The sequence below is a fragment of the Oncorhynchus tshawytscha genome, linkage group LG05 (assembly GCF_018296145.1).
Source record: "Oncorhynchus tshawytscha isolate Ot180627B linkage group LG05, Otsh_v2.0, whole genome shotgun sequence".
In the NCBI taxonomy this organism is placed as follows: Eukaryota; Metazoa; Chordata; class Actinopteri; order Salmoniformes; family Salmonidae; genus Oncorhynchus; species Oncorhynchus tshawytscha.
In genome coordinates, this window is record NC_056433.1 from 36,328,196 (window position 1) to 36,352,150 (window position 23,955).

The window sequence follows — 23,955 nt, forward strand, 5'->3', positions numbered from 1 at the left end:
TAATTGTTCTCTCCCCTTACTCACCCCCTCTCCATGCCACCCTGCTGTGGGGCGACCAGTCCAAGTCTCTCCAGGTAATCGTCGACTCGTTTGCCGATGTGAGTCTTATGGACATTATCCTGGCGTCCAAGCTGGGCATCCTCACTCAACCCCTCTCCATTCCCATGGATGTTAGAGCGCTCCAATGGTGCTGTATAGGCCGGGTCACCCACCATAAGACTCCCATCAACCTACGAGTGTCAGGGAACCACAGAGAGACGATCCAATTCCTGCTAGTTAGGTCTCTGCAGGTTCCCGTGGTATTGGGATTCTCTTGGCCCCAGCGACACAATCCCTTTATTGACGGGTCTACTGGTGCCATCGTGGGCTGGAGCCCATTGTGCCACACTGATTGCCTGAAGTCAGCTCAGCCTGCCCCGGGACGTCTTCCTGGGGGGTTGGAAATTGCCCCCGGACCTCTCCGCCATCCCCGCGGAGTACCAGGACCTCCGGGAGGAGTTCAGTAAGGCCCGGGTCACTTCGCTTCAGCAGCACCGACCGGTATCCAAGAGGGTCAAGCCAGGTGCGCTAGCACGCCGCTATAGCCCTGTGGCTATACCCCCGGAAGCCCGAGACCCCCCCCTAAGAGCTTTGCCATTTCTTAAAGGACATTTTTGGGGGGTTCGTTCATGGTTTTTCAGCGCCCGCCCCCCATTCTACACAATTTGCTGTTTGGGATAAGTTTTGCAAAAACTAGTGAAATCACAAAAACGCTGTCTGGACCCTTCCATAACCTTCAACGTAGATAACAAATAAAGCATAATTTTGACTGCTCATTAACTAAATGTTGCATTACTCTGCCATTTTTTTTTAAGTCATCCCCCCATCCTTGACTTTTCCAAAATAAGTCTATACAACACACTGCCGTTGTTAGAATCTTAATATCACAAACAGAACTGGAGTTATAAACAGTTTGAGGTCATTTTTTGAATGCTTTTCCCCCTTTTGACCCTACTTCTCCCAATAGTAGGGCCAGCTCCGCTCCTTCTCCCGACAGTCCTTCGCCCGACATGAATGTGCCATGCCCAGTAGACAATCGCCACAATAATTGCCTCGAAACTGAACCTAAACTATACAGAAACTAATTTCACACATATCACAACAGATTAAATCAATGAAAAAGTATGATGGGGAGAAAGGGAGAGAATGGGTGAGTTGATGAGCGAGGGGAAGTGGACAACGCGGAATTCTGAATAACCTACGAGGCCTAAGCGCAAAAAAGCCAGAACGGTGCACACTGAACAAGAGCGTGCGCCACTACCAAATTGAAACAGCGGGACAGGAGAGAGGAAAGGATGGCACCATTTAGATAGAACAAGTCGGTGACAATGCTACGGGCCAATTATCAGCACAAAATGTCCTCACTGAGAGAGCAGGCCCTACATCTCAAGCAAAAAACAACATCCGCAATGCACTTACCAGCTTCCGTTGTTTATGTGACACGTACATGCTACAGTATTCAGGCACTGACCTGAGCATTCTGTGGAAAGAGCGTGTATATGGAGAGTTTTTGGTCAGACATACAGTGGGGCAAAAAAGTATTTAGTCAGCCACCAATTGTGCAAGTTCTCCCACTTAAAAAGATGAAAAGGTACACTTGATACACTTCAACTATGACAGACAAAATGAGGAAAAAAATCCAGCAAATCACATTGTAGGATTGTTTTATGAATTTATTTGCAAATTATGGTGGAAAATAAGTATTTGGTCACCTACAAACAAGCAAGATTTCTGGCTCTCACAGACCTGTAACGTCTTCTTTAAGAGGCTCCTCTGTCCTCCACTCGTTACCTGTATTAATGACACCTGTTTGAACTTGTTATCAGTATAAAAGACACCTGTCCACAACCTCAAACAGTCACACTCCAAACTCCACTATGGCCAAGACCAAAGAGCTGTCAAAGGACACCAGAAACAAAATTGTAGACCTGCACCAGGCTGGGAAGACTGAATCTGCAATAGGTAAGCAGCTTGGTTTGAAGAAATCAACTGTGGGAGCAATTATTAGGAAATGGAAGACATAAAAGACCACTGATAATCTCCCTCGATCTGGGACTCCACGCAAGATCTCACCCTGTGGGGTCAAAATTATCACAAGAACGGTGAGCAAAAATCCCAGAACCACACGGGGGGACCTATTGAATGACCTGCAGAGAGCTGGGACCAAAGTAACAAACGCCTACCATCAGTAACACACTACGCCGCCAGGGACTCAAATCCTGCTGTGCCAGACGTGTCCCCCCGCTTAAGCCAGTACATGCCCAGGCCCCTCTGAAGTTTGCTAGAGAGCATTCGGATGATCCAGAAGAAGATTGGGAGAATGTCATATGGTCAGATGAAACCAAAATAGAACTTCACTCGTCGTGTTTGGAGGACAAAGAATGCTGAGTTGCATCCAAAGAACACCATACCTACTGTGAAGCATGGGGGTGGAAACATCATGCTTTGGGGATGTTTTTCTGCAAAGGGACCAGGATGACTGATCCGTATAAATGAAAGAATGAATGGGGCCATGTATCGTGAGATTTTGAGTGAAAACCTCCTTCCATCAGCAAGGGCATTGAAGATGAAACGTGGCTGGGTCTTCCAGCATGACAATGATCCCAAACACACCGCCTGGGCAACGAAGGAGTGGCTTCGTAAGAAGCATTTCAAGGTCCTGGAGTGGCCTAGCCAGTCTCCAGATCGCAACCCCATAGAAAATCTTTGGAGGGAGTTGAAAGTCTGTGTTGCCCAGCAACAGCCCCAAAACATCACTGCTCTAGAGGAGATCTGCATGGAGGAATGGGCCAAAATACCAGCAACAGTATGTGAAAACCTTGTGAAGACTTACAGAAAACGTTTGACCTCTGTCATTGCCAACAAAGGGTATATAACAAAGTATTGAGATAAACTTTTGTTATTGACCAAATACTTATTTTCCACCATAATTTGCAATAAATTCATTAAAAATCCTACAATGTGATTTTCTGGATTTCTTTTCTCATTTTGTCTGTCATAGTTGAAGTGTACCTATGATGAAAATTACAGGCCTCTCTCATCTTTTTAAGTGGGAGAACTTGCACAATTGGTGGCTGACTAAATACTTTTTTGCCCCACTGTATATGGAATACTTTTCTTTGGAGATTATTTAGAGCATTACCACCATTTACACACAAAAAAAGACAAATTCGCCATGGTATCCGACATAAATAATTAAATTTGTTGACTGCTGTCATATCAACATTTATGTATCTTATCAAGCATACTGGTGGCTTATAATGATGTTGAGGCTACTGATGTTTTCATAATTTGACCGCGCATCTTGCTGACCGTGCGTCTAGGAGGTTGGGGTATTTTTTGAATTTTGCCTTTACAAAAAGAAGCTGTTATTGTGTTCCAACACATACAGTTCATTTTTTATAGTTGTAACAAAGGCACTCCACAAATAAAACTGATAGAACAATTTTTTTAAAACTTTTTTTAATTCAATTTTTTACATATAGGCTACAGTAACTTAAACTAATGAAAATGCTATTGTATTTTAACGTTACATTAGACCTTCATAAACACAACCAAATTATTATTTCTGCAATAGCACATAGGAAATGTATGAACTACACTGTTAGAATGTTGCAGTCAAAATGACTGCTCATTAGTTTGAACAGGGATCCCTCAAGCCCCAGCGGTTTTAGTGTTAATGAAGTCATATAAAGACAACAAAGACGATGAGTGAGAATAGAGAGAGAGAACGAGAAGAGGTAGGGAGAGAGAGAGAAAGGGTGAGAGAAAGAGATATAAAAAGAAAAGATAGATGAAGAGAAAGAGAGCTTGATAGAGAGATCTCCAGTGTGTGTGTGTGTGTGTGTGTGTGTGTGTGTGTGTGTGTAAAAAAGAGAGATCAGATGAATCTCTGTCCCTGAAGGACTGGTGGAAGGCTGCCTCTTAACGAGGTCTGGGGCTCTCTGTCTAATCACACACACACACACACACACACACATCACCCCCTCCGCTCTCTAATTAGTAGATTCCATTAGTGTGCAAGGAGTCAGGTCTGGTAAGGGGTTACTGTCACAAGGACCTGTTTGTGAACACTTTATCTAAGACTCCTTCCTGGTTCACTGCATTGGCTTCATTTTAGACACCTTGTTTCAGCTGGTATTTTGTGAATAGAATATCGGTAACGAGTACGCTACAACTATTAGCGTCAATTGCTTAGCGTTTACATAACTCCCTTTACATCATCTCTTAATCCACCTTGGTTCTACCACTACTAGTTACCACTGTCATGCGCGCACACACACACACACACACACACACACACACACACACACACACACACACACACACACACACACACACACACAGAGAGATGTTTAGAAGCTGGGTTCTTTTCTCTGGCTAATTTGCATGGGGGTGGTTCCAATGCTTGGAAATACATTGTGTAAATCAGTGTGTGTGTGAATGTTTGTGTGTGTGTGTGAATGTTTGTGTGTGTGTGTGTGTGTGTGTGTGTTGTAGGAAAGAATAAGGGGATCCATGGTTACCTCTGCTAGTAAACAACTTCCTCCTCTTTAATTGCACTGCTGCCAATGTGTTACTCAGCATGTGTGCGTACCTCCCGGTCTGAAAACACTGCTGTGTACTGTATATGTGAGCAATGTGTGTGTGGTGTGTGTGGCTGGCTCTCTAATTGTGCCGCTGTGTGTGTGCTATAGTGTGTATATGTGTGTGTGTGTGTGTCATCCCCTCCACTAGGTGGGCTCCTGAGGGTCTCTAATAAGGCTGGGCTTCTAGTCTGATAAAAAAAAACTACGTATTCTCCTTGTCAAATACTGCATGTCAAGATAAGATTTACTATGCCCTCAATTCAATTTAAATGTTCGTGGCATGTTGGTAAAACGCCGTGTATTAATCTTAAAATGTCTTATGATATCGATGTCATGTTTCTATGTTTGAAGTAGCCCTAGTGCACGTAAATGAAAAGACGTAGTAGCACGTAAATAACAACTGGAAACCTTTGGCATATGTCTGGCTTTGGTTCCGGTCCAACATCATACTATCGAGACTAAGGGCCACAATGACAATCTGAGCTTTTTTTTTTATGTTTCCATGTTCTGTTTGTTTGTGTATCAGTCATAACAGGACATTTCCACTACACAAGGTATGATAAATTAATGGATCGTTCCACCAAATGAGGGCCTTTTGCATCCCTTTGATATTTCAAGTCGAAATTGTGCGCCAACATTGAATTTAAATAAAAGCTTGTTATATTAAATAAAGCGCCTTTTAATATAGACCACATGGGCTGCGTTTACACAGGCGGCCCAATTCCTAATTTGTTCCACTAATTGGTCTTTTGACCAATCACATCAGATCTTTTCAGAGCAGATCTGATTGAAAAGATCAATTAGTGAGAGAGAAGGGGAAAAAAAGATCAGAATTGGGGCTGAATTCAATCAATATGAATAAAGACTTGCTGACGCGCACAAAATTCTCAGTGCACCCGCTGTGACTTCTAGGAAGATATTAACACACTTAACCCAAACATTTCATCATTATAAAAGCCCCAGTTACTTTGTTGCTTTGACAAAGTCAATTCTGAAGATTATTATCTACTTAATGTGATGAGAGATTCATTATCATCTGTCCCCCCTTTTAAAGGTCAACCCTGTTACATGAACTGAACTCTTGTTTTTCAAAAGACACACTGAACATCTAATAGACAAATCCTAGTGTAAAAGCAAGTGAGCTGGTTCTACTCTTTTTGGCCATTTTCTGGACTTTTTGTGGTTGAAAAACCACATAAAAGCAGAAGACAAAATGTCCATCTCGCATGGACTATATAAAGTATATCTTATATTTACATCGGTTTTGATGCAGTAAATACAGGCACTACCCGAAGATATGATAGAGAACCGATGGCATGTACAAGTTCGTCTAACTAGCGAGAGTCTGTAGGGAGAGTGGGGTAAATTGAGCCAAAGGGTTAGTTGAGCCTCCCCTCGTTTCTAGAAAACCATACACAGAATCAATTATTTGACCAAATATTTAGGAAGAGGTCATAATTTCGTGGAGTCTGTGAAGGAAGAAACCACATGAAGGAAGTGGTAAGCGAGTTAGTTCCAAGAAACAAGTCTATTGAATTTCATGTTTTAAGTGGTTTCACGATGCTTGTATCTCAACCAATGTAGATCGTTTTAAGGTAGCATTGTACATCAGTTGGGATCTCTGTAAGCTACAATATAAGATCCCTAAACCTAGCATGAATGTGCATCCTTGCACTTGAAAGTATAGCCCAAATGTTTGCTTTGGGGTAACTTGAGACAATGGCCGCTACACCCAATACAAATTATGATAACATTTTGTCTGTTTTATGCATAATATGTATAGTATTTTTGCAATATGTCAATGCATTTTATTGTTACAGCGCAGACATCATGACCCCTGTCTACAAACATAAAACAACCAGCATTCTAGGCCCCGTTTGAGGTTCTTAAAAAAAGTAGCCAATGAAGTGAGAGCAGGGCAGTCCATTGGAGCAGCAGCAAAGCATGAACAAATAAACTGAATGACACTGAAGAGGTACATTGACTAAAAAAAGAAGACAAACATGTAATTGTGTGAAAGAGATGCTATGATAGAGTAGCAGATGCACACAAAGTCTTAAACTGGTCAAGAAACCTGGTCAAGAAATAGAAGGGTAAGTGATATTGAACAGAGAGATCTATTTCTGAATGTAGGCATACTTTGAAGATACAACACACCACAACCCCATTCCATGAATTTAACTTTGACCTACCATCACCCACTGTCACAGAACACCACCACCCGCTTACCCCAAGGTGGCTCAACTTACTCTGTCACTTTGCTTAACCTTTCTGGGACCGGGGTCAGTATTGAGTAGTTTGGATGAATAAGGTGCCCTATGTAAACTGCCTGTTACTCAGGCCCAGAAGCTAGGATATGCATATGCATGGTAGTATTGGATAGAAAACACTCAACAGTTTCCAAAACTGTTCCAATAATGTCTGTGAGTATAACAGAACTGATATGGCAGGTGAAAACCTGAGGAAAATCCATCCAGGAAATGCTATTATTTATTTTGAAACGGCTGTTTTTCCATTGAAAGCCTATCCACCATACAAAGACTTATGACTCAGTTCACGATCCCTATGGCTTCCACTACATGTGGCCAGTCTTTAGGCATTGTTTCAGGCTTTTACTCTTTCAATAAGTGGACAGTGGAAATTTCCAGAGATGTTTTCTGCGCGTGACCGGGAGCGCGCCTTTCTTGTTTTTCCTTTTCTATTGACGGAGATATTGTCCGGTTGAAATATTATTGATTACTTATGACAAAAACAACCTGAGGATTGATTATAAACATTGTTTGACATGTTTCTACAAACTTTTATGGTACGATTTTTCGTCTGCCTGCTGTGACCACGCTTTGTGCCAATGGATTACTGAACAAAACTGAGGTTTTTGGACATAAAGAGGGACTTTATCGAACAAAACAAACATTTATTGTGTAACATGGGGTCTTGTGATTGCAACTAGAGGTCGACCGATTAATTAAGCCCGATTTTACGTTTTCATAACAATCGGAAATCGGTATTTTGGGTGCCGATTTTTTTTCTTTTCTTTTTTTTATACCTTTATTTAACTAGGCAAGTCAGTTAAGAACACTTTCTTATTTTCAATGACGGGTGGGTTAACTGCCTCGTTCAGTGGCAGAAACACAGATTTTCACCTTGTCAGCTCGGGGGTCCAATCTTGCAACCTTACAGTTAACTAGTCCAACGCAATTAACGACCTGCCTCTCTCTCGTTGCACTCCACAAGGAGACTGCCTGTTACGCAAATGCAGTAAGCCAAGGTAAGTTCCTAGCTAGCATTAAACTGATTTTATAAAAAACAATCAATCAGTATCACTAGTTAACTACACATGGTTGATGATATTACTAGATATTATCTAGCGTGTCCTGTGTTGCATATAATCTGACTGAGAATACAAGCATACAAGTATCTAAGTATCTGACTGAGCGGTGGTAGGCAGAAGCAGGCGCGTAAACATTCACTCAAACAGCACTTTCATGCGTTTTGCCAGCAGCTCTTCGTTGTGCGTCAAGCATTGCGCTGTTTATGACTTCAAACCTATCAACTCCCAAGAGGAGGATGGTGTGACCGAAGTGAAACGGCTGGCTAGTTAGCGCGCGCTAATAGCGTTTCAAACTTCACTCACTCTGAGCCTTGGGGTGGTTGTTTCCCTTGCTCTGCATTGGTAACGCTGCTTCGATGTGGTGGCTGTTGTCGTTGTGTTGCTAGTTCGAGCCCAGGGAGGAGCGAGAAGAGGGACGGAAGCTATACTGTTACACTGGCAATACTAAAGTGCCTATAAGAACATCCAATAGTCAAAGGTTAATGAAATACAAATGGTATAGAGGGAAATAGTCCTATAATAACTACAACCTAAAACTTCTTACCTGGGAATATTGAAGACTCATGTTAAAAGGAACCACCAGCTTTCATATGTTCTCATGTTCTGAGCAAGGAACTGAAACGTTAGCTTTCCTACATAGCACATATTGCACTTTTACGTTCTTCTCCAACACTTTGTTTTTGTATTATTTAAACCAAATTGAACATGTTTCATTATCTACTTGAGGCTAAATTGATTTTATTGATGTAGTATATTAAGTTAAAATAAGTGTTCATTCAGTATTGTTGTAATTGTCATTATTCCGAATAAATAAATAAATAATAATAAATAAAATAAAAATCAAATTTGTTTTTTTAAATCAACCGATTAATCGGCATCGGCTTTTTTGGTCCTCCAATAATCGGTATCGGTATCTGAGTTGAAAAATCATAATCGGTTGACCTCTAATTGCAACCATAACACTTGTATCTTTTATGTATGTTTATTATGAGAATTTGTGTTTTGTTCAGTTTCACGCTCTGAAATTTCACAGGATGTTGTTTGTGACAGTGGATTACTGAACAAAACGCGCTAACAGAATGGAGGTTCATGCTTTCGCCGTGAAATCTTTTTGAAATCTGACAATGTGGTTGGATTAACAAGAAGCTTATATTTAAGCCAATGTATAACACTTGTATGTTTTAGGAATCTTTATTATGAGATTTCTGTTTGAATTTGGCGCCCTGCAATTTCACTGGCTGTTGGCTAGCGGAACACCTATCCCCATTACAACTTACCCCATAAGTTGTGCCAAGAGGCTACTTTTTGGGGGGTAAACGTTGTTTACTTAAAATTCTGATTAATTCCAGGGATACACAACATCCTGAAATATGTATAGATATCTTTGTTAGAAAGAATATTATATTTCCCTTGATGTAGTAATGCTGAATGTAAAGAACTGTTGAACTTACCCCACTCTGTCCTATAGCTACTTTCTCTCTCTCCCCATCCTGTTTCACAGACACCGCCCCCGCCACTCCCCCTCCACGCCCTGTAGCAGCAACAAGCAGAGCGGATGGCCTCTCCCGAGTCGCGCAGGCTATGCAGCATGAAAGTGCTGAAGAACATGCATTTCGACTATCCGGATACCGGAAAAAAATGCATGATTTATTTGAACACTGCAATTATTTAAAATGCCCTTCCCTAGTGTCCATGTGTCTTCTGAAGCAGCCAACCACAACCCCCCCCCCTCTCCCACTATCTCCCTCTCCTTAGACTGTGAGAACCCCTGGTGAGAGGGAAAAGGAAGAGGCTGAATTCCTCCAGTTTATCTAGTCATCTGATCTAGGCAGCCAGTCATGTGTTAGAGCAGCATTCAGACTTAAGAGGGAAATCTGGTTTCAAAGTAACTGTCCAGTGAAAATCTGACTTTTTAAAGTTAATATTCTGCTAACTCATACCCAAATAATGTTGTCGACTCATCCTATACTCGTATTTCTGGCTAAAGCATAAATTAAAGAAAAAACACAACAAAAAAAAACTTACCTCAATCTTGTATTTCAAACTGTTTTTTTTAAATGTTTTTGGCTGAGAAGTCTCTAGCCAGCTCAGTCATTGAACCATAATCAGCTGTTTATTTGTAATTCATATTTTTATTGACCAGTACATGCTCACAATATTCTATTGTTGGGATACACCCACACCATTCAAACACACAAAAGCTGCTTTTATCACTTTTTTTTTTGGGGGGGGCCTAATTAATCAAATCTGGAAACACCCTGTTCTCCTCTATTTTCCTCACTCTCCTCTTCTCTACTCCTCTCCATTCCTATTCACATCTATCTTCTTCCCAGACATTCCTCTTCCACAATGCTTCTTTTCTTTAAGATGGGTACCTCACTCTTTTCCCTTTTTTCCCCTCTCTTCCTCTGTCTCTGCCCACCTTACAACACTTTCGGAGATATCTACAGTTGAAGTCGGAAGTTAACATACACCTTAGCCAAATTCATTTAAACTCAGTTTTTCCACAATTCCTGACATTTAATCCTAGTAAATATTTTGTTTTAAATCATTTTGTTTATAATGTTGCTGCTACCGTCTCTTATGACCGAAAAGAACTTCTGGACATCAGAACAGCGATTACTCACCTCAAACTGGACAAAGATTTGTGTCGTGACAAGGCCCAAATCCCTGTCATCCTCGTGAAGAAAAGACAGAGAAAAAGGGTGAGGAAGGCGGTGTGCCTTGTAAGAATTCGCAGACAAGTAGGCATACCACTACTACCCTCCGTATTATTGGCCAACGTGCAAATCTTTGGAAAACAAACTGGACAGTCTACGATTAAGACTATCCTACCAACGGGATATTAAAAAATTTAATATCTTATGTTTAACCGAGACTTGGCTGACCGACGACACAAATGATATAGAGCTGGCTGTCTTCTCCGTGCATCGGCAGAACAGAGCAGCTACGTCTGGTAAGAAGAGGGGCGGGGTGTGTGTCTATTTGTCAATAACTGCTGGTGCGCGATGTCTAATATTAAAGAAGTCTCGAGGTATTGCTCGCCTGAGGTAGAATACCTCATGAATAGCTGTAGACCACACTATCTAACAGAGTTCTCCTCTATATTATTCTTAGCCTTCTACTTACCACCAAAAACCAATGCTGGCACTAAGACCACACTCAACTAGCTGTTTAACTTCTTATGACTGGGGGGGGCAGTATTGAGTTGATTGGATGAATAAGGTGCCCAGAGTAAACTGCCTGCTACTTTTAAGCCCAGAAACTAAGATATGCATATTATTAGTAGTATTGCATATTTGGATAGAAAACACTCTGAAGGTTCTAAAACTGTTTGAATGATGTCTGTGAGTAGAACAGAACCCACATGGCAGGTCAAAACCTGAGAAAAAAATCTAACCAGGAAGTGTGAAATCTGAGGTTTGTAGGTTTAAGTGTTTGCCAATCCAAGACACAGTGTAAATTTGGTCCAATTGCACTTCCTAAGGTTTCCACTAGATGTCAACAGTCTTTAGACCCTTGTTTCAGGCTTCTACTATGAAGGGGGAGCGAATAAGAGCTGTTTGAAGCAGGTGTCTGGCAGAGTGCCATGAGCTAAATCATGCGCGCGGCCGTGAGAGTTAGCTGCGTTCCTTTTCATTTCTAAAAGACAAAGGAATTGTTCGGTTGAAACAAGTCTTTAATAATATGTTTAAAAACATCCTAAAAACAGATTGATTCTATACATCGTTTGACATGTTTCTACGAACTGTAATATAACTGACTTTTCATGTGGACTAAGTGCCTGCACCTCATGAATTTGGATTTGTGAACTAAACGTGAACAAAAAGGAGGTATTTGGACATAAATGATGGACTTTATCGAACAAAACAAACATTTATTGTGGAACTGGGATTCCTGGGAGTGCATTCCGATAAAGATCATCAAAGGTAAGTGAATATTTATAATGCTATTTCTGACTTCTGTTGACTCCATAACATGGAGGGTATCTGTATGGCTTGTTTTGGTGCCTGAGCGCTGTACTCAGATTATCTTCTTGGTGACAGGGGGCAGTATTTTCACATCATGCCCAAATTCAACTGCCTGCTACTCATCCCCAGAAGATAAGATATGCATATTATTAGTAGATTTGGATAGAAAACACTGAAGTTTTCCAAAACTGTTTCAATCATGTCTGTGAGTATAACAGAACTTATGTAGTAGGCGAAGCCCCGAGGAAAAACCATTCAGATGTTTGTTTTTTGGAGGTCACTCTTTTTAATGGTTTTTCATTGGGAATCCAGATTTCTAAGGGACCTTCTTCCAGTTCCTACCGATTCCACTGGATGTCACCAGTCTTTAGAAATTGGTTGAGGTTTTTCCTTTGTGTAATGAAGAAGTAGCCCTGTTCAAAACGAGGGTCACTTCAAGTGTATTGTTTGTTAGAGGCGCGTGACCAGAAAGGTAGCGTCAGTTGGTTTTCTTCCTGTATTGAACACAGATCATCCAGTCTTCAATTTGATTGATTATTTACTTTAAAAAATACCAAAAGTTGTATTACAAAAGTAGTTTGAAATGTTTTGGCAAAGTTTACAGGTAACTTTTGAGGTATTTTGTAGTAACGTTGCGCAAGTTGGAATCAGTGTTTTTCTGGATCATTTTGGACATATATCAACGGAATTAATCTAACAAAAGGACCATTTGTGATGTTTATGGGACATATTGGAGTGCCAGCAGAAGAAGCTCGTCTAAGGTAAGGCATGATTTATATTTTTATTTCTGCGTTTTGTGTCACACCTGCAGGGTTGAAATATGTTCTCTCTCTTTTGTTTACAGAGATAATAGCATTGTTTGCTTTCGCCGAAAAGCCTTTTTGAAATCAGACATGTCGGCTGGATTCAAAACACGTGTAGCTTTAATTTGGTATCTTACGTGTGATTTCATGAAAGTTTGATTTTTATAGTAATTTATTTGAATTTGGCGCTCTGCATTTTCTCTGGCTTTTGGCCAGGTGGGATGCCAGCATCCCACATATCCAGAGAGGAATGTCTACATAGGCGTACAGAGGCCCATTATCAGCAACCATCACTCCGGTGTTCCAATGGCACGTTGTGTTAGCTAATCCAAGTTTAGCATTTTAAAAGGCTAATTTATCATTAGAAAACCCTTTTGCAATTATGTTAGCACAGCTGAAAACTGTTGTTCTGATTAAAGAAGCAATAAAACTGGCTTTCTTTAGACTAGTTGAGGATCTGTGGCATCAGGAGCTGTGTGTTTGTGTATTAGTGTGTGTGTGTGTGTGTGTGTTTGTGTTTGTGTGTGCACATCTGTGTGTTATGTTATGTTCTGTTATAGTAAGCTGTACTACAGTAAACTGTGTGATGTGTTACAGTGTTTCGTAACATTATTCTTAGCGTGTCAGTGTCGTAACATTGAGGGTAATAATAGCTATCCTGGAGAGGACACACAGGAGAGGAGAGGAGGAGACACGTTCTGCATTCTGGAACGAAGGTCGTCAGTTTAATTGGAAGTGCAAATTGCGTTCACATGTACAGAAACCCACAGTGGATTGAGGCACGGGTGGAGAACCACCCGTGAGCGGCGAGATGTGTGTGTGTGTGTGTGTGTGTGTCTATCCTCCAACCTGAGGTAATTTCACAGCTAAAGGGATGTTACCTGCTGTTGAGGCGACGAGATCATTTGGACAAATATTTGATTTAAAGGAGCGATATTGACTTGTCAATATGTGCCAACACCAGACATCTGTTGGAGGGACAGAGACGTCTTTCCTTCCATCGTCATCTTTCTATAATTTCCTCCCTCTCTCCTTTTGCTTGTGAAGGATCGGGTGTTCTCTATTCTCTCTCTCTTTCCATTGTCCCTCTGGACACACACACACAGTATGATTCCTCTGCTGCTGAGTGACAGGGTGTGTTCCGGTCGTAACCCCACAGTAGCACACTTCATTCACACACACACACACACACACACAGTATGATTCCTCTGCTGCTGAGTGACAGGGTGTGTTCCGGTCGTAACCCCACAGTAGCACACTTCATTCACACACACACACACACACACACACACACACAGTATGATTCCTCTGCTGCTGAGTGACAGGGTGTGTTCCGGTCGTAACCCCACAGTAGCACACTTCATTCACACACACACACACACACACACACACACACACACACAGCCTTTCAGGATCAATGAAGTGTGCGACTGTATAAAAGTAACACACACACACACACAAGCAACAACTCAGGCAGTCACACAGGCTGCTTATCAATGAGTGATGATGGAGAATGTTCTGAGTGCATTTCACATCATTGATACGTGGGAAACTCTATAGGAAATTAGACCTTACACGTCCATCACTCAACCCAACCAGCGACATCACATCATTCAATGCAGCAGTAGATTCTCAGTGACTTCCAGCTCTCTCCATGTCTCATAGGCTGAGGCCGGAATTCAAACAAACTCAGGTAAATGACCCATCTATATTATAATAATGTAAAGCTCTCAGCCACGGGAGGATCTCCTCCTACAATTTTGCACCTATCTTCTTAATTTTAGGCAAAAAAAAGTGTCATTGTCTTACATCCGTCTGTCCACTTTATATTCCCTAAATTGACTACATTACCCATAACGCTCATTGACAAGACCTTCCCAAATTATCATGGCAATTATGCATCACAATAGTTGGCTAATACTATTCTATGCAACATGCAGCAATCCACGGTAGGCCTATAGAAGGGACAGTATCAGCTGCACTTATAGTCTATGGCGGGCCCATGCTTAAAATCTTCAAGTGGCATATCTCATGACCCGTTGCCCTGCTTTCCTCAACTCAAAGCAAAGGCAACAAACGTGAGCTGGTAGACTAGTCAGCCAGCACTGGAGAGGTGGATGTTTGGCGCGCGCAACGGAAACTTTTGGAGAGAGGAGGGTATCAGCTTTCTGTAGGTATGACATTTATTTCCCCAACTCTCAATATTTACCATTTTAACACCAAAGTATCTTAGAGACATAGTTTATGGAGCGTGGGATACTCACAACTGACATTCCAGGTGATTGCATAGGCCTTTATAGAGGCAACATCCTATGCTGCAAAGCATTTTAGGACAATACATTTACTGTTACATGAATAAGTTACACGACTAACTATCAGGAAATTAGATTTAGTGATCTAGCTAATGGGTTTTGATATACCACTTCCTCAGATGGTGAATTAGCCCCAAGGCAATTAGCCTATAGATATTCGTACACAAAAAAAAGATGTAAGCAAATTCATCTCTGTTGAGCAAAATAAATATCACATTCTGGAGCCCTATTTCGAATGTAAAATTATAGGAACAATGCCTAATTGTCTACCCAAAATGCATGTCAACCACTGGTATAAGTATTGCATATCATCAGTTTTGCTTAGTCATGTTTGATTAATGTTGCATTATGTAGAAATCGCTCTGCCATTTCCTGGTTGCTAAAACTCTTAATAGTTTGCCTAAAAATTTTTTATAGTATAGTGTTTGGAATCATGTACAATCTAAACTGCTGTGAAATATATTTTCCATAACCCCAAAATATTGCTGTTTTAGCTGTTTGAAGCTGGTGTGCAAGACGCAAAAACTCCATGTAAGATCGGAAAGCATAGAAATAGAGCACAAAGAACATTTCTATGTCAAATTGATTGGTTCGCCTAAAAAAGTTGCACATTGCCACTTTAAACGTATCTAAAACGTATTTCTTGAATCATACCATCTCAATAGGCCAAACCCCTCCCTAACCCGGACGACGCTGTGCCAATTGTGTGCCGCCAAGGGTTTCCAAGTGGCGCAGCGGTCTAAGGCACTGCATCGCAGTGCTAGAAGCGTCGCTACAGAGCCTGGTTCAATCCCAGGCTGTATCACAACCGGCCGTGATCGGGAGCCCCATAGGTCGGCGCACATTGGCCCAGTGTTGTCTGGGTTAGGGGAGGGTTTAGCCGGGGTAGGCCGTCATTGTAAATAAGAGACCTGAAAAAAAGCTGTGCAGCGACGCTCCCCATCCAACCTGACAGAGCTTGAGAGGATCTGCAGAGAAGAATGGGACAAACCCCCCAAATACAGGTTTGCCAAGCTTGTAGCGTCATACCCAAGAAGACTTGAGGCTGTAATAACTGCCAAAAGGTGCTTCCACAAAGTACTGAGTAAAGGGTCTGAATACTTATGTTAAAATTGGCTTTGTCATTATGGGGTATTTCAGAATAAAGTAACAAAATGTGGAAAAAGTCAAGGGGTCAGAATACTTCCCGAATGCACTGCATGTTTTGTGTTTGCTTGAAATGTGGCCTGAATCTCTGGTAAATGCAGAAGACTGCACCAAGCTACGGTAGTGAACGAATGTCAACTCACAGTTAAAAATAGGAACAAACCCTGATATCAATTTCCTATAAAAAAAAACAAAAAAACCCAGAACATTTCCCTTTTAAAAAGTAGGAAGCTGGAGACAGTATGTTCACAAAACATCTGGTCTACAATGGCTACTGTATCATTTTGTTTCCTAGGGGTGTGCCGACTTGTATTCGCAATCGTACCCGTAAGTTAACAGTTGATAGTCAGATAAGATGAGACTCGTGATAAAAAAAATTATTGAAGTGTTTTAATGTGCCTAAATAAATGCTGTCAAACCTCGCTGTACATTCTCAATGCAAAAAAAAAAAAAGCTGCCGATTAAGAGCAGTGTACGGAGGGGTGTGTGTGTGTGTGCGTGTCTCCTCGAGTTTGCTGTCACTCAGTCAGAATGCGCATCAGCGTTTCATCCTTTTTCCCTACCCTTGGCCCGCTTGTTAGATATTATGCACATTGATAGCGTGATAGCAAACGTCCTCGCCATGTGATTTATCATAATAGAACGCTGCAGCAATCTAAATGATCAGACCGAAAACATGCGAGGAAATGTGATTGGGTGAAAATATGAAGAGTGGACAGAGAAATACAAGCTTCACTCTCTCCAATCAGAGCAGCAGGGTCAACACATCGCCTGGCTGTAAAAGAGAAAGGCAGGCTAACTAGCCAGTTGAGTCATTTAGACCATGTAAAACCTTGCACATGACTTGACTAAAAGAGAGTACATTATGGTTTAGTAACTCTGTGACTGAATGACATGAGAAAGATGCTTCCTGGCACCCAAAAATGTTACTTTCTTCCAATCGTGGATAATTACCAAAAAAAATGACTTGGATCATAATGGCACCCAGAAAATTGCCCATATCCGTTTTGATACTCGTTTTGTCCGACTACACGGCACACCCCTATTGTTTACCCATGGTCTGTTTCCACTCCTGCCATATTCAACAGTACCGAGAAGACAAGATCACCTGCTCCTACATGTAGACTATAGACACACGTCCTATGTAATCTGTCATTAAGGGCAGGCTGTGGTTCACAAACATTTCTATAACCCTTGCACAAAAAGGCGTCATCTAAATTATGTGTGTTTAATATGCAAGGGCAGACTGAGATCTAGCAAGACAACCACGATGTCTAAGAGTACAAACAACCACCATTGGTTTCACCGATAACACCAACAGGCATTAGGTCAAAAATAAGTCATCAACTTACCAATTCAGCATGAAGTAAACTTCAGCGGGTGAAACTCATATCTTGGCCTGTGAGATCAGAGAAGGGAAAATGTAATAACAAGTCAGGGCCTAATCTCTGGAGATTAGGATCCTTCCCTGAAACCAGTAAATCCTTAAAACTATGGACATGACCTCACAGATGGACTGGAGACAGACACAGGCGCACACACACACCACCATGGAGGCTTGGGAAGAGAGGACTGGCATGGCAAATGTCTCCCTAGAACAATAAAGCTGAACGATGTGACTCGTAATGTGTTCAAACAAACAATGGAGCTGTTCTTTATTACATCGACTGATGTTCAGTGAGTTTGTGTGTGTGTGTGTGTGTGCTGGGCTACCCTGTCTTTCCCAGACCTTACACAGTATGTCAATTTTTTTTTATTAGATGGATCACTGCAACATGGCTGAGAAGAGGACCAGAGGACCGGGCGGGAGGATAACATGATACCTCAGTCAACACAAAGGATGGAAATGGCAATATGGAATCAGATGGCTGACCTAGAGCAGACAGAGCTGAGAAAAGGCACGCGAGGGTTTCAGCATGCCTCCCCTCAGATGGAGGTGAGAGAATGCTGGGTGATGTGGTTAGGAAACCGTGTGTGAAAAGAGAACGAGAGAGAGACAATGTGTCCTAGGTAGCAGCTGATTCCTTCCGTCTCCAATATTGGCCATTCTAATATCTGCACAGTATTTTTCGGTCTACAAATATATCTACAAATATATTTCACCCCACTGTTTCCCTGACCCTGGTGTTCAAGTGGACAACCACAGGTCAACTGAAGTCAGGATCTGTCATCTGTCCCATTGCAACTCCACCAGATGACCAGGTGTTGGACTGACAGATACAAGGTTGCTGGTTCGAGTCCCACTTGGTTTACCTACATCTTCAGCAATAGAATGTTGGTTACCTCACCAGTATCAAAACAAACACTTACAGTATGAAGCGGGCAAGACCTTGATACCACTACCAGCATCTCCAAACACAACAAACCTTGGCCTGTGTGAGTGTGTGTGTGTGTTTTCTCATATAAATCTCCACGGGCATACCAATAGAGCTAGGGGACAGCAGCATGCAGCAGGCCTGAATACCAGCCAACATCCACATTATAGCAACGCTCAACATCGTCACACATAAAATACCGTTGAAGTAGGAAGTTTACATACACCTTAGCCAAATACATTTTTCACCAGTCCTGACATTTAATCCCAGTACAAATTCCCTGTCATAGGTCAGTTAGGATCACCACTTTATTTTTAAGAATGTGAAATGTCATAATAATAGTAGAGAGAATTATTTATTTCAGCTTCTATTTCTTTCATCACATTCACATTGGGTCAGAAGTTTACATACACTCAATTAGTATTTTGTAGCATTGCCTTTAAATTGTTTAACTTGGGTCAAACTTTCAGGTAGCCTTCCACAAGCTTCCCACAATAAGTTGGGTGAATTTTGGCCCATTCCTCCTAACAGAGCTGATGTAACGGAGTCAGGTTTGTAGGCCTCCTTGCTCGCACACACTTTCAGTTCTGCCCACAAATGTTCTATAGGATTGAGGTCAGGGCTTTCTGATGGCCACTCCAATACCTTGACTTTGTTGTCCTTAAGCCATTTTGCCACAACTTTGGAAGTATGCTTGGGGTCATTGTCCATTTGGAAGACCCATTTGCGACCAAGCTTTAACTTCCTGACTGATGTCTTGAGATGTTGCTTCAATATATCCACATCATTTTCCATCCTCATGATGCCATCTATTTTGTGAAATGCACCAGTCTCTTCTGCAGCAAAGCACCCCCACAACATGATTCTGCCACCCCCGTGCTTCACGGTTGGGATGGTGTTCTTCGGCTTGCAAGCCTCCCCCTTTATCCTCCAATCATAACGATGGTCATTATGGCCAAAAGATTATATTTCTGTTTCATCAGACCAGAGGACATTTCTCCAAAAAGTACAATCTTTTTCCCCATGTGCAGTTGCAAACCGTAGTCTGGCTGTTTTAATGGCAGTGACTTTTTCCTTGCGGAGTGGCCTTTCAGGTTATGTCAATATAGGACTCGTTTTACTGTGGATATAGATACTTTTGTACCTGTATCTTCACAAGGTCCTTTGCAGTTGTTCTGGGATTGATTTGCACTTTTTGAAAACAAAGTACAGAACGCATCTCCTTCCTGAGTGGTATGACTGCAGCGTGGTCCCATGGTGTTCATACTTGCATACTATTGTTTGTACAGATGAACGTGAGACCTCCTGGTGTTTGGAAATTGCTCCCAAGGATGAACCAGACTTGTGGAGTTCTACAAAAACAATTCTGAGGTCTTGACTGATTATTTTCAATTTCCCATGATGTCAAGCAAAGAAGCACTGAGTTTGAAGGTAGGCCTTGAAATACATCCACGGGTACACCTCCAATTGTCTCAAATGATGTCAATTATCAGAAGCTTCTAAAGTCATGAAATCATTTTCTGGAATTTTCCAAGCTGTTTAAAGGCAGTCAATTTAGTGTACGTGAACTTCTGACCCACTGGAATGGTGATACAGTGAATTATACGTGAAATAATCTGTCTGTAAACAATTGTTGGAAAAATGACTTGTGTCATGCACAAAGTAGTCCTAACCAACCTGCCAAAACTATAGTTTGTTAACAAGAAATTTGTGGAGTGGTTGAAAAAAAACTAGTTTTAATGACTCCAACCTAAGTGTATGTAAACTTCTGACTTGAACTGTGCTTTGATTTACTGATAGGCAATACTGAAGGGAAGAAGTATGCAATTCATCTTTTGACTATTTTAACTTGGTCATGGCTGCATTTGTGTCACCCATAGTAGGCCTAGCTCATACAAAAATAACTGTACTGGGGATACTGGAAGCTGACTAGCTTAGCTATTTATAATTACATTTAAAACTAATAAAAGACATAGCATTAACAACCATTTCCACAAATGCATACAAAGCACTGGAGCTGCTGCTGGATTAATAAATGGCAATGAAATGACTGCAAATGTTCACCCAGTTTGCTGCACCCGAATGTAGTCTAAGCTTGTGATACAGCAAAAAATGTTCAACAGTCTGCATCCCGGAAAAATGGACATAGAAGGACAGGAGAATTAGGTCCTCCATAGACATACCTCTCAATCATCTGTCCTCTAAACACAGTGTGTGTGTGTGTGTGTGTCCTCTACCACTAAGAGCCACACAGGAGGAGTCGTAATCCTTCTATTTTTGCAGGCGGCAGGGTAAACGCTGTGATTCATAGGAATCCTATCTGTTTGTTTTGCCCGTTTGGCTAAATGTCATTTGGGGGACTCTGATCAGCAAGGATACTGCTTCCAATTTTTATTTTCAGTTTAACAGCACACCTGAACATGACGCTTGTGTTTTTAACTCTAGAATAAGGCTATTTTGGGCCTATTTTTCACATCGCTTTCCTTTATCTAGTGTTTCTCAATCTTTTCTGAGCCAGGGACCAGCAGCAAGCTACTGTCAACCAGCTACTGTCAGACAACTACCATTTCCACCTTGAAGAAATCGCCTAAACCGGTGTCCATTCCCTGGGACTTGTTTTGGTCGACAAACACACACACACACACACACACACACACACACACAGAGCAACCTGATTCACAATGCAGCATCAGCCATTCCATTAACACAGCACAGTCAACATCCATTACAGAATCACTGCATTGTGTAATAAAAGCCTTATATCACCTTTTAAGTAACAGGGCCCACAACCTGTCAAATATGCAGCAGCCATGTTTTACACAAGCACCATCTGAGTATTGGCCAATGAACAAACATCCTCAATCTGTATTTAGCTTAAGCTTCCCCCTCAAACAATTACCATACCTTTTGGTCCGAAATAAAACACCCACACACTAAGCTTCTTAACCCATCTCTCCTCATCAGAATCAGTGTTAGGCTACATTGTGGTTTCTATGCCATGCAGGTAAGGTAATTGATTTTGTGCGAGGGAGGGAGGAAAGGTAGGGCAATGTTTGTCTCTCTAATCACCATAAAAGTGCTTATGGCACTGTCAACACTGACCTGCGTAGGGTTCACACACACAGCAGACATACAGTGGCAGGAGCTACTGAACTCAACACACGCAGTCACACAGACAGACATAAACTCTTCAATAGAGATCAGTTAGAGACCTAAAGACATTGCATTAAGTAGCTATTAATTGTTACCTTTGTTTTACAGTATGGTTGTTATTGTGGTAAAGAGTGTTTTTAGCCATTATAAACCCCTCATTTCCTACCTGTCTAATGAAAAGCATGCGACACACAAACATACGGTAATACTGTTCTCTTTCTTCATCTGGCAGTTTATTACTTGTTCAATTCATTCTAGTGACCAACAGCAAACTATTTCCTACGCAAGGTCAATTCGACCATTCTTGGGTTAATATCTTTGGTAGAAGCTAAGAAAGCGGGCACTTTTCATTGCATTTTGACCAAGTCGTGGCCATAGTGTCTCCATTCGCCCCCGCCCCGCCCCATCAGCTAAATGCAACTTCAAACGCAGAGATTGTAAAAAAAATAAAAAGTGTCTCCAAACACTTCTTGTTCCCTGTCACTGACCGCACGCACGAACATACAGGACATTGGCCCCGCGCGTGCACGCGAACAGGTGGCGGTTCCGCGCACAGGTGTGTGTCCGTAATTCCCTAGCGTCAACATACATAGTAACTGTTCATTGGTCAAATGCAAATGTAAATAGTCGTCTTTCTCAATCATTTCATAACAGCAAATGTGCAACATATACAGCAAATGTGCAACATATGGGAAAACGCCATGGAACAATGGACTATCTAATGCATTTCGCTGTCTGCTCATTCTTACAGAAATCAGCCACGATAGCTCAAGAGAAGTATATTGGCTGGCAGTTGTTTCTAGATGTTCTTCCCACCTGGCGTGTGAATGGACGACGCGGAACGTGCATGGCAAATGATTTTACACCGTATACAGCCCTAAAACATCAGCACAATCGCGTACGTTAGCAGGCTAACGGTTAGCGGTCTAACATAAGCAGACATCGTCGGCATGAGTTGTGATCTAGCCATTTCCACATGTAAAAAAAAATATTAAAAAAGAGCAAGCTATTGTTCAATCAATAGTATGTTTGTTCATAGCTAGCTAGTAGCTGCCATATCTATATTTTTAAACCCAAATAGTGCTGAAGAGGGCTTAGCTACGACGTAGCATCCAACAGTAGCTATAGCAAGTGCATCCGTCTCACGCAGAGCAGCGCGCCAGTATACTTTTATGGGCAAGCAAGCTTGATATCCCTGGTGCTGTCTGTCCCGTCAGCTAACGCTAACAGCTAGCCAGCCGCTAGCTTGGCGGAGGAAACGTCGATTTGTCAAGTTTCTGACGGTGATAAACAGCTGCACGGCTAGACAGCTAACGTTGCACACCATCTGGGACGCCGTTCCATTTATTATTATTTTTTTTAAACGAACGCGACGGATGAATATGACAGCCATGCACGTGTTGTGCGCGCATGTACACGAGCTATAATTATTATTATTTTTTTGCATGAAACCACGAACGAGACCCGTCCCTTTCGAAAATAACCCACATGATTTGCCCCCGTTTCTGCAACGTAGCAGCGGCTTTCCTAATCGGGTGGTGCGGAAATTCGCTTGCAGACTGGCCGCTCTGCTAAGAGATGGGAGTTGAAGAGTCTCACGGCTTTTTCAACCACCAATATGAACAAGATCATGTTCTCTCTCCGAACCTAGAGACACCCACATACATATGAATCGTAGAGCTGTGGTGCTCCGCAACACATCTCCAATGTCCCACTTGCAGGCAATTTGAGGCAAAAAGACAGAAACATGTATATACTCTTACGTGAATTGGTGGTCGACGAGAACGGATTAAATCCGATGTGAAAAATGATGCTTGCAGAGGCTGGGCTGGGATTTTCTCTCTTGCTTCCAGCTGCTGTATCTCCCGCCCTCTCTCTGTCCCTCTCACACACTCTTTCTCTCTCTCTCTTCCCTTGTCTCTCTTTATCCCTCCCTTCCAACAAACCCGGTCCTGTTGTACCACTCGCCCTCCAGTGGAGATTAGCCCGATGCGGTTCGAGGAACTCCACTCTGGGTGTGCGCGTGCGTGTTGGCGTGCGTGTGAGCCGCAGATGAATGGCAAGTTGTCATGGACAGTGAGGTATCGACTTTCCTTCCCTACGATGCAAACAGCAATTGTCTAGGTCTGCCGATCAACACACATGAGCGCGTTTCTTACAATATAGCATAGCTGCCTAGGCTATGGAGTAAGGGAATATTATGTTATGAGTGCTCAACCCACTAACAGTAGGCTGTAAAACATCCACAAATGCAAATGCAAAGGTTTATTCGGAGAGCAGTAAATGTTCATGTTTG

General features: G+C 41.9%; 1 protein-coding gene across 3 annotated transcripts in view; it reads right to left on the reverse strand.

Moving 5' to 3' along the window:
- LOC112251519 (1-phosphatidylinositol 4,5-bisphosphate phosphodiesterase beta-4) overlaps positions 1–23,585 on the reverse strand; it is a 175,912-nt gene extending 152,327 nt beyond the window's left edge. Inside the window, exons 1-2 of one of the 3 annotated variants that reach the window (XM_042321856.1) lie at positions 23,423–23,585; positions 17,544–17,590 (exon numbers count right to left, since the gene is read on the reverse strand). The gene's annotated coding sequence lies outside the window, so the exon portion shown is untranslated. The remainder of the gene's footprint in view (positions 1–17,543; positions 17,591–23,422) is intronic. The other 2 variants (XM_042321853.1, XM_042321854.1) reach the window with 2 other exon arrangements.
- Positions 23,586–23,955: the final 370 nt, after the last annotated feature.